This window comes from Anolis sagrei, chromosome 1 (genome assembly GCF_037176765.1).
Source record: "Anolis sagrei isolate rAnoSag1 chromosome 1, rAnoSag1.mat, whole genome shotgun sequence".
Taxonomy (NCBI): Eukaryota; Metazoa; Chordata; class Lepidosauria; order Squamata; family Dactyloidae; genus Anolis; species Anolis sagrei.
The window spans coordinates 88,954,104-88,974,130 of NC_090021.1; the positions used below are offsets into that span (position 1 = coordinate 88,954,104).

Here is a 20,027-nt window from a genome sequence, read left to right on the forward strand (position 1 = left end):
ACATAACAGGGTAGGTAAAAACATTAGGTTAAAATCCATTTAAAACGTTATTAGCCATATTGCCATAACTGAGTCCAATTCAGTGACCAACGATGCAGTCCAAAGCCTGTCCATAGTCCGTTCTAAAACATTGCGATTGCTGTCAAGTCTGTTACCCAAATGCCTGATCCCAGAACCATGTTTTAAGCTTCTTCCTCAAGGAAAGGAGGGATGGAGCTGACCTAATTTCGCTGGGGAGTATGTTCCACAGGAGGGGAGCCACCACCAAGAAGGCCCTGTCTATTGTCTTTGCCAAATAACGTTTGCAAAGAAGGTGGGATCGAGAACAGGGCCTCCCTGAATGATCTTAAACTCTGAGGCAGGACATAGAGGGAAATACGTTCGGACATTACTGTAATTATGAGTGATGCAACATCATAAAAAAGACCAATTGTGAAGTCCATGAGGGTTAAGAAGGAATGCCTCCAACCAATCCTGCAATTGCCAATCCCAGCTTTTAAAATTTATAATGTATTAGAAGAGATGGGTTTTTTTAGGCAAGGGATTTTATCGAATTTTCTTAGGAATTTCCTTCTTGATATTCTTTGTCAGTCTCCTATCCAAGTACTAACCAGGCTGATTCTGCTTAGCTTCCAAGATCAGATGGGTATTTAGGATATTTAGGCTATTTTCAGTGCCTTGGAGAAATGCAGAAACTCTGCAAATGTGGAGGGCTGATTCAGAGCAAAATTTTCTGCACAACAGAATCACTGCATGCTGTTTTCAATAGTGCACATTCTGCTCATTTAACTGAATGATACTTTCTTGTGAAAAGAACAACATAAACAGGGATGGGGAACTCTGAATTTAACTGGATGGAACCAAAACATACACTTTGCCATCTCTGCTTATGTCTTTCATTTTTTTAAAAAAATCTATTCAGAAGAAAGTTAAATGAGCGGAACTTGTGCTATTGCAGAGATCATGCAGTGTTTCAGTTCTGCAGGAAATTTTGCTCTGAGTCTGAAGCACTGAAAACATTTCTGATTAAGAATTCTTCACCCTTAATTCACTGACAGATCTTTGCAGTCAACTTCAGCTTTGTATCACCGCAACTACAGTAATGTTCTCCAGCTAAAAAGCATAATTATTGCTCACAAAGATTTAAAAGATCTAAAAAAAAAGGCAGAGAATCCCACATTATCTGAGTGTGGACTCAGATAACCCAGTTCAAAGCAGATATTGTGGGATTTCCTGCCTTGATATTCTTGGACATAGAGTTGTATGGAAGGGCCCAGTGTCACAGGTAACAATTTCTAGAATTTAATAATATTGAATAATCAGACTCAGTTATCAAAGCCCCAGGCTTTATCTTTGTCAAGCCTTGACCATGGGTTAATGCAGAAGATTCAGAATAATCTTTTCTTTTTGTCACAGTTCCTAGAACTCTTACTCTTTCAGAGACCACCAAAGAATATGGTTGATTTTCATTAGGGTGGGGGTTTTTTGGATGTCAGGAAGGTGATTTTAACTTTTCTTTCACAATTCAAGGAATCATAGAATCATAGAATCAAAGAGTTGGAAGAGACCTCATGGGCCATCCAGTCCAACCCCCTGCCAAGAAGCAGGAATATTGCATTCAAATCACCCCTGACAAATGGCCATCCAGCCTCTGCTTAAAAGCTTCCAAAGAAGGAGCCTCCACCACACTCCGGGGCAGAGAGTTCCACTGCTGAACGGCTCTCACAGTCAGGAAGTTCTTCCTAATGTTCAGATGGAATCTCCTCTCTTGTAGTTTGAAGCCATTGCTCCGCGTCCTAGTCTCCAAGGAAGCAGAAAACAATCTTGCTCCCTCCTCCCTGTGGCTTCCTCTCACATATTTATACATGGCTATCATATCCCCTCTCAGCCTTCTCTTCTTCAGGCTAAACATGCCCAGTTCCCTAAGCCGCTCCTAATAGGGCTTGTTCTCCAGACCCTTGTCTGGAGAACAATTTATCTTACTTTATAGCAGCATTAACCCATGGTCAAGGCTTGACAAAGATAAACATTTATCTTACTTTATAGCAGTATGAATATCAACCAGGGGAAAATGGTAAAATAAAAAATGGTTGTCTTGTTAAAAGTAATTTGTGCAATATGCTTATGCCAAATTGACTTTATGGGGGAATTCTAATTTGGAAATAAATGAGTAATTGTTTTTATGGAAGTTCTGGAAGACAGACATCTTAAATCAGATGCTTGATGCTGATTATGGGTTTTTTTTTTTTTGCCTTTTTTTATTTTACAAGAGCGGTTTAAACTACCCCTGTTAGCTAAAAGGCATGGATGCACATTAAATCCAGATTCTGCCTCCTGCAGAATTCTGAGGCTTTGTTGTTGTTGTTTATTCATTCAGTTGCTTCTGACTCTTAATGACCTTACGGACCAGCCCACGCCAGAGCTCCCTGTAATCCGTCGCCACCCCCAGCTCCATCATGGTCAAGCCAGTCACTTCAAGGATAAAATCCATCCATCTTGCCCTTAGTCGTCCCCTCTTCATTTTTCCTTCCATTTTCCCCAGCATCATTATCTTCTCCAAGCTTTCCTGTCTTCTCATTATGTGGCCAAAGTACTTCATCTTTGCCTCTAGAGAACCAGAATATCCAAGTCTGCCTAATCAATAGTCATCCATTTTAACACAACTAGTATGGCTATAGATCTTCAATGATATCTTACTTAGCAGTAATGGCTTTTTGGATATATTAGTCATCACAATGTCTATTCAAAAATAGCTTTTTAAATTAGCCAATTATTGGTGGTGTAATATTCCTAATGCTTCTTCTATGCACATGCTTTGAAGTTATCCCATAGTGCTTATGTTTTGGGAAGAAGTAATCACATGAGTAAAATTGGTTCTGGAAAGCTCCTTGATATTAACGGACATGCATGTTCTTTTGAATTATTTACTTAATTCCTGGAAATTAAAAAATGGCCAATGGAAATGTATGTTTCACATCTCTTTGACTACTGAGATCGATGCTTGGTTATTGGAAAGATCATTTCATTTGCCTTGATCTGGTGGATGGAGGATCTTACAATGCAACATTTGAAAGAAGGATGTATACTGGACATTTGGTCAGCTTTTATAGAAACTTAAGGCTAGTGTGGTTATTATTCCTCCTTTTGTGGTTTTTTATTTTCCTGCTTTTATTAAACTGGAATGTTATTGTATGTAACTGAGAACCCTTTTGAGTGTAAGCCTCTCTAAGTCCCTTAGGGGAGATGGTGATGGGATACAAATAAAGTATTATTATTATTAAATAAAAATTACATTACAAAATAAAAAGAAGAAAAATGTTTAAAAATTAAAAGAAAGATGTATGGGTTTGTGAGTAATTGGTGCAATGTTCATTATAAGCAATGCCAGAAATACTGTAGAATATGTGCCCATGATATAATACATTTGCCCAGTCTCAGTTTGAAAACAAGCTGTTTTCAAAAACTAGGTTCCTGAATAGTGAATTGCTATAATCCAAAGAAAAGGTTATCAGGGCATGGGTGACTTTAGTACAGGTATGGGCAAACTAAGGCCTGGGGGCTTACCTTAGGCCCTTCTCATTTTCCCTGTCCTTTCAGCATAAGGACATGTGGCCCACTTCATCCTTATGCAGAAAGGACGGGGAAAGAAGGCACACAGCAGCTGAGAGCCCTCTGGAGTTCTCTCAGCCACCACATGTTTCGCCCTCCTCTCGGCAAACTGTCCTTATGCTGAGAGAACTGCCTGAGGAAGGCACACAGATGCTAAGAGCCCTCCGGAACACTTTTGGCCATCGCTTGTCTTATCCTCCTCCTGGCATAATTCTGAGAAGACAGCCCGAAGATCGAGAGGAGGAGGGTAATGGAGGAGCATCAGGGCAGTTGCCGCATGTCTTGTTTTCCTCCTGGCCTAAGGAAGGGATGAGCAGCCCTTTCCTTATGCAAGGAGGACAACTTGAGTATGACCCAGGCCCTGCCCTCCTGGCCTCGCCCTCTCCTAGGCCCTCCCCTTCCTGGGCCCATCCCACACAGCACGTCCCCAGCCACCAGGTCCGTAGCCAGGATTTTGTTTCGGGGGGGGGGGGGGCTGAATTTTTTTCAGAGGGGTTTCGGGGGGGGAGCTGAGTTTCGGGGGGGGGGGGCTGAGTCTGAGTGAAAGAGGGTCCAGCCTAGCAAACCTTTTGTATCATTACCCCAATACCCCATGCATATGGGATATATTGAGTATGGTGATCAGATCATGATATGAATAAACATAACAGTTTAAATAATGCACCAGTAAGGCCTTTTCGCGAACTACCATGAGAATTTCGGGGGGGGGGGGCTGAAGCCCCTCAAGCCCCCCCCCCCCCCGGCTACATGCCTGCCAGCCACCCTCCCTCCCAGCCCGGTCCTCTCAGTTGGACCCACAATGTGGCTGGAAGACAAAAAAGTTTGCTCATGCCTGCTTTAGTAACAAGAGTATTTCTATCCAGGCAGGGTCACCGTTTACACATCACCCATAGTCAATAACAACACTCCAAGAATATACCTGTGCCTGCAGCAACAATGAAAGTCAAGAAACTGCTGGTATAGTCACAGAGTTTCTCCCCTTAAAATTGCCCAGTTAATATTCTTTCCATTTTTACCACAAGTGAGTGAGATGGCAAAGGGCAAGAAAGAGGATAAAGTGTCATAGGGTGCTGTAGTTTTACAAGACCTTTAGCCTTCTCTTCCAAAGACTGCTGGTATCTCACCAAATCCCACGCTTACATAGCATTGAGGCATGGCAGTTACAGGGGTGTAAAACTGTTTTAATTGGCCAACATAGAACAAGTTGAGAATAAAGACATTGAAGACAATGCATATAGTTCCAACTAAACTTAGCTCTAAGTAATAGTAGAACCAGATGTGTTCCAGGCTTTCATGCCTTACTAAACTAAATAAGTCAAAATTGGAGAAAATTTCAAAGTGATCTGCTATCTCTTAAACTTTGTGGCTTTTTTAGTTCTGTTCCTGTCCCAGTCTTCCCTCAGGACTAAACAATGGAGATGATAGTTGAATATGGCTTTACTTAGTTCACAGAAGGTTTCATTTAGACTGTGTTGGGTAAGGGGCTCTGTTTTTGCTTAAAGTTTCTACATCTATCTGATACATACATATGCGCGTGCACACACATGCATGCATTGTGGGTCATTTCTATTCGCAAGGCAAAATACTACCACATGCTGGATTTTGAATGACGGTCTTAGAAATCTGCAAAGCTGTCTTGGGATGTTTTGTGCACAAAACTCCCATTGGCTGCCAAATGTCAAACATGGCATTTGTTTTCAGTGGTAAATGTCACAAAAACAATAGTAGCACTGTGGATGAAAAGGCTCATGGTTACCACAACAAACCATATATGCCAGCTATGCGCTTCAACATTTGTTTTGTGGAATGAACTGGGCAAATTGCTATTCTCTGTGGATTTTGGTGACCAATTTCTATTAGCCCCTCTGATGTTGGGATAATTGGTTTTCCCATTTCCATTCGAGTACATGTGTGTGAGAGAAATAAGATGCATTTAAAAGTGCAGATCTCAAATCCTTTTTAAAAAAAAAAAATCTTAGCAATGAACTCTCCTGTACTAAATTTGGATATTTTAGTCCTCCAGAATGAGATCTTGTTGCAGGATCCACACAGAACCGGGCCCACAGTGTGGCTATTCTTTCACGTTGTCACCTTCATATTTGTCAACAATCTCTCCAAATCTCAGCAACTTCCTGATTTTGTTTAAACAACAAAACAAAAATGAATAAAACAAAGTTCCTTCAAAATCTGTTGGGATTTGCTATTGGACTAGTACTTGCTGATCACACTCAATGTACCATTTGTTGTTGTTGTTGTTGTTGGGAAATCTGAGCTGTTAGGCTCAAAATAACCCTCTGTTAGGGTGATTCCACCATAAATATAGCAGAGTAGTAGAAGGAAACTTCATAACCAGCAGAAACTTGGTGTGGTGAACTGGGATATCCTTCTATATTTTAGGATGGATCAGAATTTCAGAGTCACAACTTAAGGTTCAAAATATTTATTGAAGTAAAAGAGATACATTCTTGATAGAAAAGCGCTTGGAGCTAGCTAGCTTACTAAATTTCATCTTCTAAAGGAGGTAAAAGGTAAATAGTCCATGCAGCTAGAGAGAGGCAAAATGCATCCTTACTGGAAGGAAGAAAAGGCAGAAGGGACTGGAAAATGGTGGAGAGACCGCATGGTCAATCCAAGGCAAAAAAAAAAAAAACCCCAAACTTTAAAAGGAAGTTTCCTCACAGAATTCCATTACGATATCATCCAAGGTGGAGGAGACGGTGGCTGGCAGGAAGAGTAAAGACAAAGCCCTTTCGGGAAACATGCATAGAAATGTGGGGGGAGGGGGAGGAATCCCTCAGCCTAGGCCTGTCTCTAGCCTAGCTACTCATTGAGGTCTGGAAACTTGATCACACAAGAAACTTGTGTAGTCCGAGGACAAAACCCAACAGTTGTTTTGTGCTTTCAAGTAATTTCTGACATATGATGACTCTAACAAAGGGTTTTATTTGCAAAATTTGATTAGAAGAGGTTTGACATTGCCTTCCACTAAGGCTGAGAGAGCATGGTTTGCCCAAGATCATCCAGTGGGATTCATGGTCAAGAGGGAATTCACACCTTGGTCTCCAAAGCCATCATCCAATGCTATAATTATACCATACAGCCTCTAGTGCACCATGCTGGGACAAAATTTCCCATGTCATTTCAAAGTGATGCAGCAATGCAGAATTGGTATGTTGTCATTATCAGTTGGTTGACCCCCAACAGTTTCTCAAGTCACTCCTGACACGACAAAAAAAAAAATCAATTGGTTGACCCCCATTTAGGGCAAGTCAAAGTTCCTTCCATGAGGAGAATATTGGAAGTCCCCGAAATACCTCACAATACAAATGTCTATTATGTTTTGTTACATCTCATTTAATTTTATTCTATGTTATGTTTTCTAGCTTTGAGTATTGAGGATGAAACATCCTCTGTTTTGTACATACAAATATTTCTTTAAACATCTAGCATTTTAATACATTGCAATAGCTCAGAATTCCCATCAGAAAATACCCCACAACTCTCACACTGGAAGATTGTGGTGATTTTTTTCTCTGAGCATAAAAATACAGTTTAGTCACCTGGCTAGGAGGCTGTTTCCTGCCTGGACTTCTGCCTTGATAGCAAACACTAGAGCACAATCCTGAGTTGGAACATAGACCCGCCCATACTCCATTTCATGCCCAGATATAGTTTCCTGTTTACTGTCAGAATAAACCGAAAGGTTCCCCCGTACACATACAATGTCCCAAGTTTAAATAATGCTGTTTTCCCCCTTGCCAAGCCTACAACAGCGTGACACAAATATAATAGACTCTGGACCATAAGGTAACTTTTGGTTATTGGAAGCTGGTTGGAAAGCAGCTCCACCCAACTATTCAGTTATAACATCCTTGCTCACTTCTAGCTATTCTTGCAACTGAACCATTTCAGCAGAGAGTCCAGAGTGATGTATAAACCATATGTTAAATACTGAGCACCAACCCTGTGTTTAGAGCTAATGGAGGTAAAAAAAAAAACTATTTCCCTTGTGGTGTTTCTCTGTTGCCCCCCCCCCCCTCCTAGAAATGACCATCTAGTTTGCAGCAAAGAAATGCTGATCTTTTCTGGTTTATATGTTTCAGTCTGGAGTAACTTCCTGCAGCTGAGTTGTAAATAAAGGGAAATGGATTTATAGTGAATTGGGTGCCAGTCAGATCCTGGAGTGCAGTAATGAAAGTAGGTGCTATCACAATAATAATATCCCAAGGGAAATCTTCAGCATATTTCCCATCTGCTTTCTATTCTCCGTTATTTCATAACCTGCAATTAATTGCATGAAAGGAAGGAGATCAAACATATAATATGTGTAGAAGGAGAAGGGTAAGTAGGGGCCGTGGAGGGAAACTGGACTGTCGAATTAGAGTACTTTCGCTTTAATCAGTGTTTCCCCCTTTTCTGAGAAATGCAGCCTGCAGCCTGTGATGAAAGTCAGCTGTTGTGCTTTTGTGTCTCTTTGTTTATTGTGACCATTTTTTGGGTTAATGAGTGGAAGCTGCTATGAAGACTGCCATACCTTGAGAAATCAAAAGGTATTTTTTGAAAGAGGCTGCTGATTTTTTAGCATCTTCCTATGAAATGTGTTCCAAACTAGTTGCTGAAACATCTATCTGATTCCCAATTCACACATTATGCTTCAACATGTCAGTATACTATTTTGCAGTTAGATTTAAGTTACTTGATTTGTTGTTTTGCTCTGTCATTAATAGTAATTCAGAATTTAGCACAGAGCTCCCATGAAAGGGGAAAAAAACCATGAAGAAATGGCTATTTTTTTATCTGAGAAAACACCACTATGGAAATTTCTAGGTTTCCCAGCATAATAATAACAACTACAACAACAACTTTATTTTTATACCCCGCTACCATCTCTCCAAAGGGACTCCGGGCAACTTTCAAGGAGACAAGCCCACAGAAATACAAATTAAAACACACACAATAAAATAAAATCAACAACAAACATCTGAAAAAAAAACATTTCACAATCACAAGCCACATTTTAAAATAGTATCATGGCTGAAAGATGTGCCGAGTGCAGAGGGCTCAGGGTATGTGCAATGGTTCCTAAATAGAGCCAAGGGAAAGTGCAAGATTCAGTTCAAATTATAGCATGACTCTATGATTGAATGTCACCGGAAGCTGGCCACAGAATTGCATTGGAGGGCCAGGGGGACATCTACACTGCCCTGTATCCCAGGATCTGATCCCGGATTATCTGCTTTCAACTGCATTATATGAGTCTCCACTGCTAGGTAATCTGGGATAAAAAGATAATCTGTGATCAGATTCTGGGATATAGGGCAGGGTGGAAGCGGCCTATAATACAGCTTGAAACCATTTTGGGAAGAACTAGCTTTGCTGCGAAGGTGATTTAGATTGGCATGCCTGGAACTAGTTTGAGGCCAGAAAGGTGATTTCATTGAACATGGAGCAGGGCCTTAAACCAACCACTCTGCGGGTTTATGCTTCTTTTTTGGGAAACATGCACAAAGATGCATATGCCTCATTTTTCAGTCCTTTTGTAGGGCTACAACCCCCTGCCCCCTCAGTTTATACTTGAGTAAGAGTTCTGGTGGAAAGGAGTGGGAAAGAAGGAATGGAAGAGATGGAAAGAAAGGGGGAAAAGGAGGGAAAGAAATCCCTTTTTAGCATTGTAGACTAAGGTATTTCCCACTTTTCCAGCCCCCCTTTCCACCCAAGCCTTTCCCAGTTTCCACCCCCCCCCCTTTCACAACTCAGTCATTTTCTCTTCCCCAGTTGCCCCCTTCCCATCCCAGTCTGGCCTACTTTTCCAGCCACCCCTTTTCCATCTCATTTTCCCACCTTTTCAACCACCCTTTCCCATTCCAGTGTTTTCATATTTCCAGTCCTTCTTACCCACCCCCTTCCCACACGAGTCTTTCCCACTTTTCCTTATTCATATACACACACCATTTCCCCCAAAATGTATAGTTAAAATAAACTATGATGATTATTGGAAGGATACGTAAGCACATTTACTTTGAAGAAGGTTAGAATAATGATTTAATCAGAGTTGGACAGTCTTATCTTAAATTACAGTTGTATGTAAATATTCAAAATCCTTTAACCTACTGATGCCTCAATTAATGTAATTTTATTGATATGTTCTTTTATTTCTGTAATGTAGCTGTTGCATTTCCCACCCTTGGCTTATACTCGAGTCAATAAGTTTTCCAAGTTTTTTGTGCTAAAATTAGGTGTCTTGGCTTATATCCGAAACAAGAGAAAATGGAAATGATAATACAGTTTAAGGAAAGAAAAAGAGAAAAACTGTTTCCACATGGAAGAAGGATGAAGAGGGGAAGTAGTAATCAACAGGAAATAAAATAAAATAAAATAAAAACTTTCTTACCAGGATGAAGAAGAATGGAAGTCAAATGCAAATCCCCCTTCACTCTCCTTTTTTCCCTTTCCCTCTTTAACCTATTTCCCTAGATAGTAGCAATATTGTGGCTGTGTGTGTGAGAGAGATTTTCGTTATAATATGTAATTTGGGGGCTGTTCTTTAAATGTGTCACATCAAACAACAACAGGAAAAATGCCATTTACATTTAACCCAAGGTCAGTGGTATATTGCCTACAAAAGGGCATGAAATATGGAGTTGCCAAGGGGTTTCCATAAAATGACATAGTCGTGGTCCTCTTGTCATGGCCTCTTATGATCATGTCCTCTGATCATGACCTCTGGTGACCCATAATTCTCATGACATTTTTCTGTCTTCTACCTTAGACTTTGGAAATATAAGTCCATTTGTACAGATTTAAAAGCAGCTCTGTCATTACAAGCATTCTTCTCAGGTTATATGTCAGCATGGCATCATAAACTCACCCATGGGGGTTGTCATTCCTCTGGTGGTACACCATGTACCCTTCTCTTCTTCCAAGAGGAGCAGGATATTGTTTTGCTACAAAAAAGGGACTACAGAGTAGGATTGCAGTTGTTAGTATATCCACTTGTGAATACTTCTTATTCAACTATATAAAAATGTATCCCAATGAATTGTAATTTGGAAAAGTTAACAAGTTCAATGCTGCAATGATTAGTCACAACTATATAGTGTCACTAATAATGGCTACTAAGATTTTATTGAGTACCAGCTTGTCCATTGATTTCAATGATATAAGTACATTTTGCTGGATTGTGCAGAGCTTGACTGTTCCTAGGTTTTCAATCCTATCAACATTTACTTGAGAATAAGCTATAGTAAACTTATATCTGAGAAACCATACAAAAAATTTGGCTGCACCTATACACCTGGTGGCGCAGCGGGTTAAATCGCTGAGCTGCTGAACTTGCTGACTGAAAGGTTGGCGGTTCAAATCCAGGGAGCGGGGTGAGTTCCCGCTGTTAGGCCCAGCTTCTACCAACCTAGCAGTTCAAAAACATGCAAATGTGAATAGATCAATAGGTACTGCTTCGGCGGGAAGGGAACACAGTCATGCTGGCCACATGAGCTTGGAGGTGTCTATGGAGAACACTGGCTCTTCTGCTTAGAAATTGAGATGAGCTTCACTCCGCCCAGAGTCAGACATAATTAGACTTAATGTCAAGGGGAAATCTTTACCTTGGGCCCTCTGGTGGAGCAGTGGGTTGAACCACTGAGGTGCTGAACTTGCTGACCATAAGGTCGGCAGTTCGAATTTGGAGAGCGAGTTGAGCTCTTGCTGTTAGGCCCAGCTTCTATCAACCTAGTAGTTCGAAAACATACAAAAGTGAGTAGATCAATAGGTACCGCCTTGGTGGGAAGGTAACGGCATTCCATTAAGTCATGCCGGCCACGTGACCTTGGAGGTGCCTACGGACAATGCTAGCTCTTCGGCTTAGAAATGGAGATGAGCACCAACCCCCAGAGTCAGACACGACTGAACTTAAAGTCAGGGGAAACCTATACACATGTATCATATGCCATCATACTTTGAAATATCTAAAGTAACGTCAGTCAGAAATTGTAGAACCTGCATATTTATTTCTGCTACATAAATGATGACTCAGGTTTGCTTTTCAGTAGTGATACTTACTAAATATGTATTTTTAATGTAACTGAAATAATTTCTCTTATAGTAACTCTTCATGGGAAATATCTTAGTATGTCACATTGTTATGGTTTTCAAGGCTATATATTTATAAGGCAATGAATGAGCAATTGGTGGATGGGATCCAAATATTTTGTTGCTAGGTTGTACATTCACTATCCTATGTTCAGCTGAAGGAATGCATGCTGCTGTCAGGCTGCAAGCTCTAGGAATTAATTATGGAAATGCAGTTACGTCTTCACTGCTAATAAAAGCTGCAGTATCTACTATGCAGTGTGTGGTCGTGGAAGAGTCGGAATGCAAAGAAAAAGAGCAGAAAAGTGGTTCAATGACTGAATATATGTGCCATGCTCTGTCCCTCGCATTTCCAGTAGCAAGGATTATGGTGTGATGGGGAAAGGCCTCTTTCTGAGCACCTGAGTTCCTTCTTCTGGTATATATTTATTTCAATATATTTGTGCCTTTGTTTTAGTACAAAATACAAAATATTCACAGCAGTCATAGTACAAGTTGAGTATTCCTTATTCAAAATACTTGGAAAGAGAAGTGTTTGGAATTTTGGATTCCCCGCCTCCAGATTTTAGAATACCTGTATTTACATCTATGTACATAATGAGATGTCTTTGAGATAGGACCCAAGTCTAAAACTGAAATTCATTTATGTTGCATATATGCTTTCCAGCAGGTATAGTTTCCATTTTATCCTTCCTTTCCTTCTGAACCTTTAGCAGGAAATATGGGAACTACCCCAAACCCACACACTTATTGCTAGCTTTCTGCAAGGAGTGGTTTTAGGGCAGCTAGCAACAAGTGTGTGGGTTTGGGGCAGTTCTCATATTGCCTGCTTAAGGTTCAGAAGGAAAGGAAGGACAGAATGGAAACTTACCTGTTGGAAGGTATCTTTAAAACTGTTTTTTCATCCATATGTTAATTTGCCTCACTAGCAGCAAACCCCAGTATACAGAATCCTTAATGAAAGATTACTCAAAACTCACTATGTAACAATGATACCATATTTCTTTGGAAACTGGCCTGAATGAAACTAATGTGATTTTGTGTCTAATATGCTTAAGAGTAGAATGTGAGAAAGATAAATTCAATCCCTATAAACACTTGGCAAGAAAATTAAGCATTTCTCCATTGCTATTCCTAAATCCATGCTCATATGACTTGAGTGCCAAAAAGCTCCTCACAGCTACTTTTAGGCATCATAAAAATAAATATAGTACCACAGGAGATGAGATAGAAGATGGGAGCATGTCAACAAAGTTAAAGATAACATAGTAAACTATATAAGACTATATATATCCTCCAAATGTGGTAATTGAGAAGAACTTTACATGTCTGAGCCCTGGGCACATAACAACCCTGGTACTATAAATGCCAGAGAGAGATGTTCCCAGATGTATAGTGTAACATCAGGGGCTGCTTGTCCATTACGCGAAGTAAGCGATCGCAGAACACTTTTTTTTGCCAGGGGCCCCCTCAGCTCACAATAGCCCTAGCAGTCCAGGGGGAGCCTCGGCTTCCTTGCTTTGCTGTTGGGCGATCCTCTTCCCAAAGGGGCTGGGCCCTTGAGCCTCGCCTAGCCCCTCTCGTTCCTGCTCCACCCGGCCACCGGGTGTGCGAGCAGAGCCGGCACTCAATCATTCTCCGCGTTTGATTCCTTCCCCATGACCGGCTGCCTTTCCCGATCCCCCGGTGCTCCACCCACCTCCTCTCCTCTACCCAATCCACGGGTGGGCCAAGGGGCGGAACTGCCACGCCTGGCCCGCTTTGGGTCCGGAGGCATGTCTGAAAACCCCAGCGTGCGCATCAAAAGTCGCCTCTTCTCCTGATTTTCTCTTCAGCCATTGGGACCAAGAGAGAGAGAGAGAGAGAGCCCCTCCGGCTGGAGGTATCTCCCACCTCCGCTCCCTCCTTTGTTTTTGCGCCTACCTTCAGGAAGGGTGGGCATCTCCACCTCTCTCTCTCTCTCTCTCTCTCTCTCTTGGTCCCAATGGCTGAGGAGAAAGTCAGGAGAAGAGGTGACTTTTGGTGCACACACCAGGGTCTTCAGACACGCCTCCGGACCCAAAGCGGGCCAGGCAAGGGAGCAAGTGAGGCAAGTGTAGTTACTGGGATGTATAGTTCACCTACAATCAAAGAGCATTCTGAACTCCACCACTGATGGAATTGAACCAAATATGGCACACAGAACTCCCACTACGAACAGAAAATATATATCAATGACTAGCTGTCCCCTACCACGCATTGCTGTGGCCCAGTCTGTTGATCTGGAAAATAAAGTAATGAGAAAGTGTTGGTTTCTAATATATGTAATGTCTTTATGCTTGTGGTTAAACAGTATTTCTTGCTGTTTCTTTGCCAGTGTTGATGTGGAGATTGTCTGGTTTGCCTACTCTGGAACATTCAACATATCATAGTCCTTCTTTAGAGGTCCCTTTCAAATCTATGATACTATATCTGTGTGTGTGTGTGAATCATATATCTGTATCTATGGCTGGATGGCTCTTTGTCAGGAGGACTTTGATTACATTTTCTTGCCTGGTGAAGGGAGTTGGATTGGATGGCCTTAAGTATTTTCTGTTGGTCATGGGGGTTCTGTGTGGGGAGTTTGCCCCAATTCTGTCATTTGTGGGGTTCAGAACGCTCTTTGATTGTAGGTGAACTGTGAATCCCAGTGACTACAACTCCCAGATGTCAAGGTCTATTTCCCCCAAACTCCATCTGTGTTCATATTTGGGCATATTGAGTGCTTGTGACAAGTTTGGTCCAGATCCATCATTGTTTGAATCCACAGTGCTCTCTGGATGTAGGTGAACTACAATTCCCAAACTCAAGTTCAATGCCCACCAAAACCCTTCCAGCATTTTCTGATGGTCATGGGAGTCCTGTGTGCTAAGTTTGGTTCAATTCCAGCATTAGTGGAGTTCAGAATGCTCTTTGATTGTAAGTGAACTATAAATCCCAGCAACTACAACTCCCAAATGACAAAATCATAATTTTTGAGTGATTGTCACTCCTTGTATTGTGAGATGTTTTGTTGCCAAATTTGGTGGGATTTCTTTCATTGGTTCTTTTGTTTTTAAGGTACTCATTATGTACAGAGCATTTATATATATATATATATATATATATATATATATATATATATATATATATATATATATTGGTTGGGGGAGGGGGCGCCAAAATACTGTTTGCTTACCGTTGAAAATTACCTAGGGCCGCCTCTGTGTAGCATGCAGGTCACCCATGTACTTATAAGAGAGTGATTGAAGATTGGGCTTCCATTAAATGAATATCACAATTGGACTGACTGGGGGCTAGCCTGTTTATCAGACCACGTTGTCCCTTCTGCATTTACCTAGTTGCATTTATTTGCTATCAGTCATCAAAGGTGACTTTTTGGAGGTTCCACACATGCTGCCTACATTCATTTCTCAGCCACTACAAAAAGACAATTTAATGCTCGTCGTTGTACTCTGAGTAGGAGAGGGAGAGGATTCAAACCTTGTGCTTTCAGTTTTAGGTGCCTTCTAAATACATTTCTTTCCACTCGGGATTTCCCCGAAGAATTCATGCTCACCATGTATGATTACTTTTGTAAATATGTATGTATTCATATTTCCCTATTTTATTGCATATTGGATATGTACATCTTATGGGATTATGTGAACTGGATATTTTACTATTTTTATTGTTATTATGTCTTTGTCCTGTATATTGCTCTGATAAATTTATCTACATGAATCAATAGTGCTTATCTATTGTGCAGCAAGAATTCATTTATGAATCTGCCTCAGTTCATAACAGGACAAATGACTCATGCAAATGTAAATGTGAAGTCAATGGTGCTTATATGAGTGCAACTGTTGTATGTCAGCCTGTTCACCTGTGATTGTGTCTGATGGGAATGATGTTTATGTTGATGTGCATAATGGGAATGGGTATTATGTTCTTGATGATGGGCCTGGGGATCCGGGTTTGCCCGGGCCAGAGTTAAGTTCAGAAGAGAAGCCTGAGCAAGGTCACATTCCTGAGAAAGACCTTTCACCGCTTTTCTAAGAGCAACAGCCTGAAAATGATGCTGAGATTGCTTTGCCAGGTGCAGAGGGTGAGGATAGTGAAACCTTGGACAGAAAGCAAAGTTTTAGTAACACAGGCAGAATGTTCAGAATCTCAGGCTTTCTGCTCGTTTACAGCAAAAGAAAGATAACAAACCGTTATCTAGTGGTAAAGTGAGAAAGACTGCTTTCCTGTCGGCCTTTGGAAAGGGTTTATAATTATTCATGGGAGTGTAGTGACTCAGTCAAGTCAACGTTGTTCATTCATGTCAGTTTCATTTTCAAGCGCTTTATGTTTCATGTATCAAGTTGTTGCCAAGTTTTTGCCCGAGAGTTCCTGCTGTTTTGTTTCATAGTTTCAAGTGCCTTGCTTCACGGAATTTTATGTACTAATGGACCTGGTTTCCTTTTAACCTTTATGGATTATCTTGGATTTTGAACTTTGACTATTTTTTACTGCTTTGTCTACATATATTCTACAATAAAATGCTTCCTGATTTTACCAGGCTGATGTAGTGTTACAAGTCAGGGGTATTCCTGCTCTGGAGTAAGACAACAACTAACATTCCTCCTGCTCATCAAATTTGTACTGACAAAATTGGTGTTCTCTATCCACTTATCGTAACGCTATGGATTTCGTAGAATTTTCTTAGACAAGTAATACTAAGAGGCATTTTTACCAGTTTCCAGATAAAAATAAAAGACTTTTACACTGAGGAAATGGGGGTGAGGAGGGAGAGGGAGGAAAAAAAGGGATAATATGGGGAGTTTCTTTCTTTGAAATATAGCCCATAGTACATGGTATTTGTGGGTGGTTTCCCATCCAAATACATAACCCTGCTTAGTGTCTAAGATCAAATGGTATTTGGTGCCTTTAGGGTATTTAGGTCAGGCTAGCAAAATTGATACTTCTCTAAATCTGGACTTCTTATATCTTCATCCAGATAGCCCACTGTCACCAAGATTGCTTGTCATACAAATGCTGAATATGTCTCTCCCATTGTTCGACCTTCACATTAGTGTTCAGACTGCACACTTCTTCCCCCAGTTGCACAATTTGTGTCCAAGTGTACAGTAAATGGACTGCATTTCTTCCTGCACCAGATGTTCATCTTAGAGTTCTTGACCCTGTTATTTCTGCCTGTTGTTCCACCCATGTGCACCTCTGCTCCTTTTGTGATTACAGACTACAGTTTCCTTGGCTTCATGGCTACAAATTAGTTCAGGGTTTTGGCCCATCCCTTTACCTAATGGGTCAGGAAATAGACCAAGATCTTAAAAGCAATATGGATGTACTATAACATGTGTTTTAAAGTTTTAAAGTTCTAGCTGACCCATAGCCTCCAGTGTTGTCTAGATCCATCACACCCTATTCCCACATCCAGATGCAGTTCAATTGGACATTTTTGCAACCTTTATCAGTGAGAGATTTGGCAGAGAAGGACTTGATTTTGCTTTACAATAATACTGCACTGAAAAAATGGGTTTGTTATTTCTCCTCTATTCTCTTCTATTAATAGTGAACATTTTGGTCTTGAGAACTGTCAAGTATCTTCCTAGGAATTTGTACTTCTTCAGATGGGCTTGGAGTAAGAAGCTGACCATAACATGAGCTAAATTTAAAAAGCATCTCACCTCTGCACTTAATGGGTATTTTTAAGGGAGAGGAGGCAACCTTTCAGTTTGCAATTTTTTCTCTCATGCCGGGAGTAAGAAACAGAGATTAGGATGCTACTGTACTTTTTGTGTTTGAGTACAGAATGCAAAGTTCACTTTGCTCAGTGAAATCCAAGATGCAGAACTGTATAATTTCCCATTTTTGGATCAGTTGCATTCTATTGGTATTATTCCAGTTGAAAATATCTGTGGGTGAATATGCTTGCTTTTACTTTATCTGTTTCTTGGTTGCATAAGAAGACTGCAGTATTTTGACTCGTGAATGATGTCATAAACACTAGGCACAGTTTGCTAAGCTTACCCACGTAATCCTCTTTCAGGCCAGCATTTGTGTTTGCACATACCGTGTAAGAACATGATGTGTACGTTGTGCTCATACTGGGATCTAGTAAAACTAAGTAAGTGTTCTTAATAAGAATAGCAGAATACTAGATTCTCATGAAAAATTTCATTCAGTGTTAATCAGAGGCAAGATAAGAAGAAAATACCAGGACAAGGCTAATTTCCACAGTCCAATTATAGAAAGTTGCCATTCTCTTGCAAAAGAATTCTTAACTGAAAAGACAAGACAAAACGCCTAAGTTCAAACATATAAAGAAGATTGATTTTGTCTATTCAGGCGTGAACTAAGGTTACGGTCTTCTGTCCCATTACAAGTATTAATCAACATAGCAATGTGTTATTACCAATTGCAGCCACTGTGCAAGGTCACTTTGCTCATCATGTGCTTTACATAGAACTTTTCTTCGCATTTCACTATGATTACAACCTCTCCCCTCTTGAACCTCACCAATTTTTACTTCTAAACCAGGAGTAGACAACTGCAGTGGGACTAATTTTCTAATGTTGCACCCCTGCTGGGGACACAGGAGGACGCTGTACAGACTGTCAAAAATAAAAATCTGGAAGTGGTCAGAAGACCACTGCTGGTTCGGCAAATTGATATTTTAAAAATGTTTCACATATACACACATTGCTTATGTAGAATTAATGCAGTGTGACACTACTCTAATTGCCATGGCTTAATGCTATAATATCTTGAGAGTTGTAGTTTGACAAGGTCTTTAGCTTTTTCTATCAAAGAGGGCTGGAGCCTCCACCAAATTACAAATTCCAGGGTTCCATAGCATTGAGCCATGGTAGTTAAAGTAGTATCGAATTGCACTAATTCTGTAGTGTGGATGCATGCCATTTGGAAGATGAATAACATCTGCTGGAGGGCTAACAAGAGAGGCAATGGACTTTTTTGTTAATAAAAGTTTCATTTTTTTGCTGTTTTTGAGAGACAAAGAAAAAAAATCAAAGGAGAGGGATGTGAGCCTACAAATACACTTGCTCCACCCTCGTTCTAAAACGAATCAATGTTTCTCATTATATCTGATCTGGAGTGAAATCTAAATAGCTTAAACGTTGGTTTGATCATGATTTCTATCTCATTTGAACCAGTAGTAGTTTACACTAGGAGAAAGAGTTTCTTTTAGTTTGGCTGTAGTAAAGAACTCTGGTTAGTTTTTAAAAGGATAGAAAAATGTCTAATCTGTTCTCGTCATGCTGGTATGAGAAGGCTGAACATGCAAACCAGAGACTTATAGTGCTTCTTAGGTAAATAGCATAAAAGGGGCCATAGCAACTATATCTTTCCAGCAGTGCAGACTTGCACAAGACATATAATGTGTATCAAGTGTAAAACTACACAAATGTCAATCATGTAATTTAGGGAAATTGTATTTTTAATACTTTAACCAACTGGAAGAGAAGAGGCCCATCATCAGTCAACTGTATTATTTCTTCCAGAATCAATTAGTGTCTTCCATTCTTTGGTCCTGAATGATAAGTGGTTAATTATACCATCTGCTCAGTGTTTAAAAGGGAGGGAGAGGAGAAAAAGTTATTATTAAAAGAAAAATAGAATGCACTGATGTACATTAACAGCTTTCTTTTGTGTGCTTTTGTGGGAGTTTGTTGCCTAGCTGCCACAGTTTGAAGCTAGCTTCGAACTATATTAAATGATCAATGTAGAGGGGTCTGTGATCTGATCTGTCATTGCCCCTTTCAATGTCATGTTCTAACACATCTCTTGAATTTGAAATGTCTCAAAAACTTAGTGAAATAATGCATGTGCCTAATACATAGGCATAAATTCAAAGAAAAACACATTGATAAATGCAATATGCATTTTACAAGCCAAGAGATATCTCTGGCTGCCAAGTCTTGAATGAGTGCAAAGGGAGAACTGTATTTTATTGCCTGTGACTTGTCCTGTTTCCAGATGTTTATTTCTGGCTGCCACGGCAAATGCACTCTTCCCCACCAATCTCAAATGGATTCAGATATGTGAAGGATGAGCTCTGCACAATTGCTTGTTGTGCCAGCTTTGCATTCTCTTGAAACCCTGACTATAATGAACTTCTAAAACTTGTGGGGGGAAATATATGAGTGCACAAGGAAATACAACATCTTGGGGTGCCTCTCTACTGTAGAATGAATTGAGTTTGGCACCACTTTAACTGCAGTGGCTCAATGCTAGGAGCTATAGTTTTGCAGTCTTTAGCCTTCTGTCTGTAGACAGTCCACATTTTGCAGGCGTATAACAGGGTT

General features: G+C 40.4%; 1 protein-coding gene across 1 annotated transcript in view; it reads left to right on the plus strand.

Moving 5' to 3' along the window:
- The window catches only part of CEP85L (centrosomal protein 85 like), a 140,725-nt gene that overhangs the window by 922 nt on the left and 119,776 nt on the right, over positions 1-20,027 (plus strand). The window lies entirely within an intron of this gene.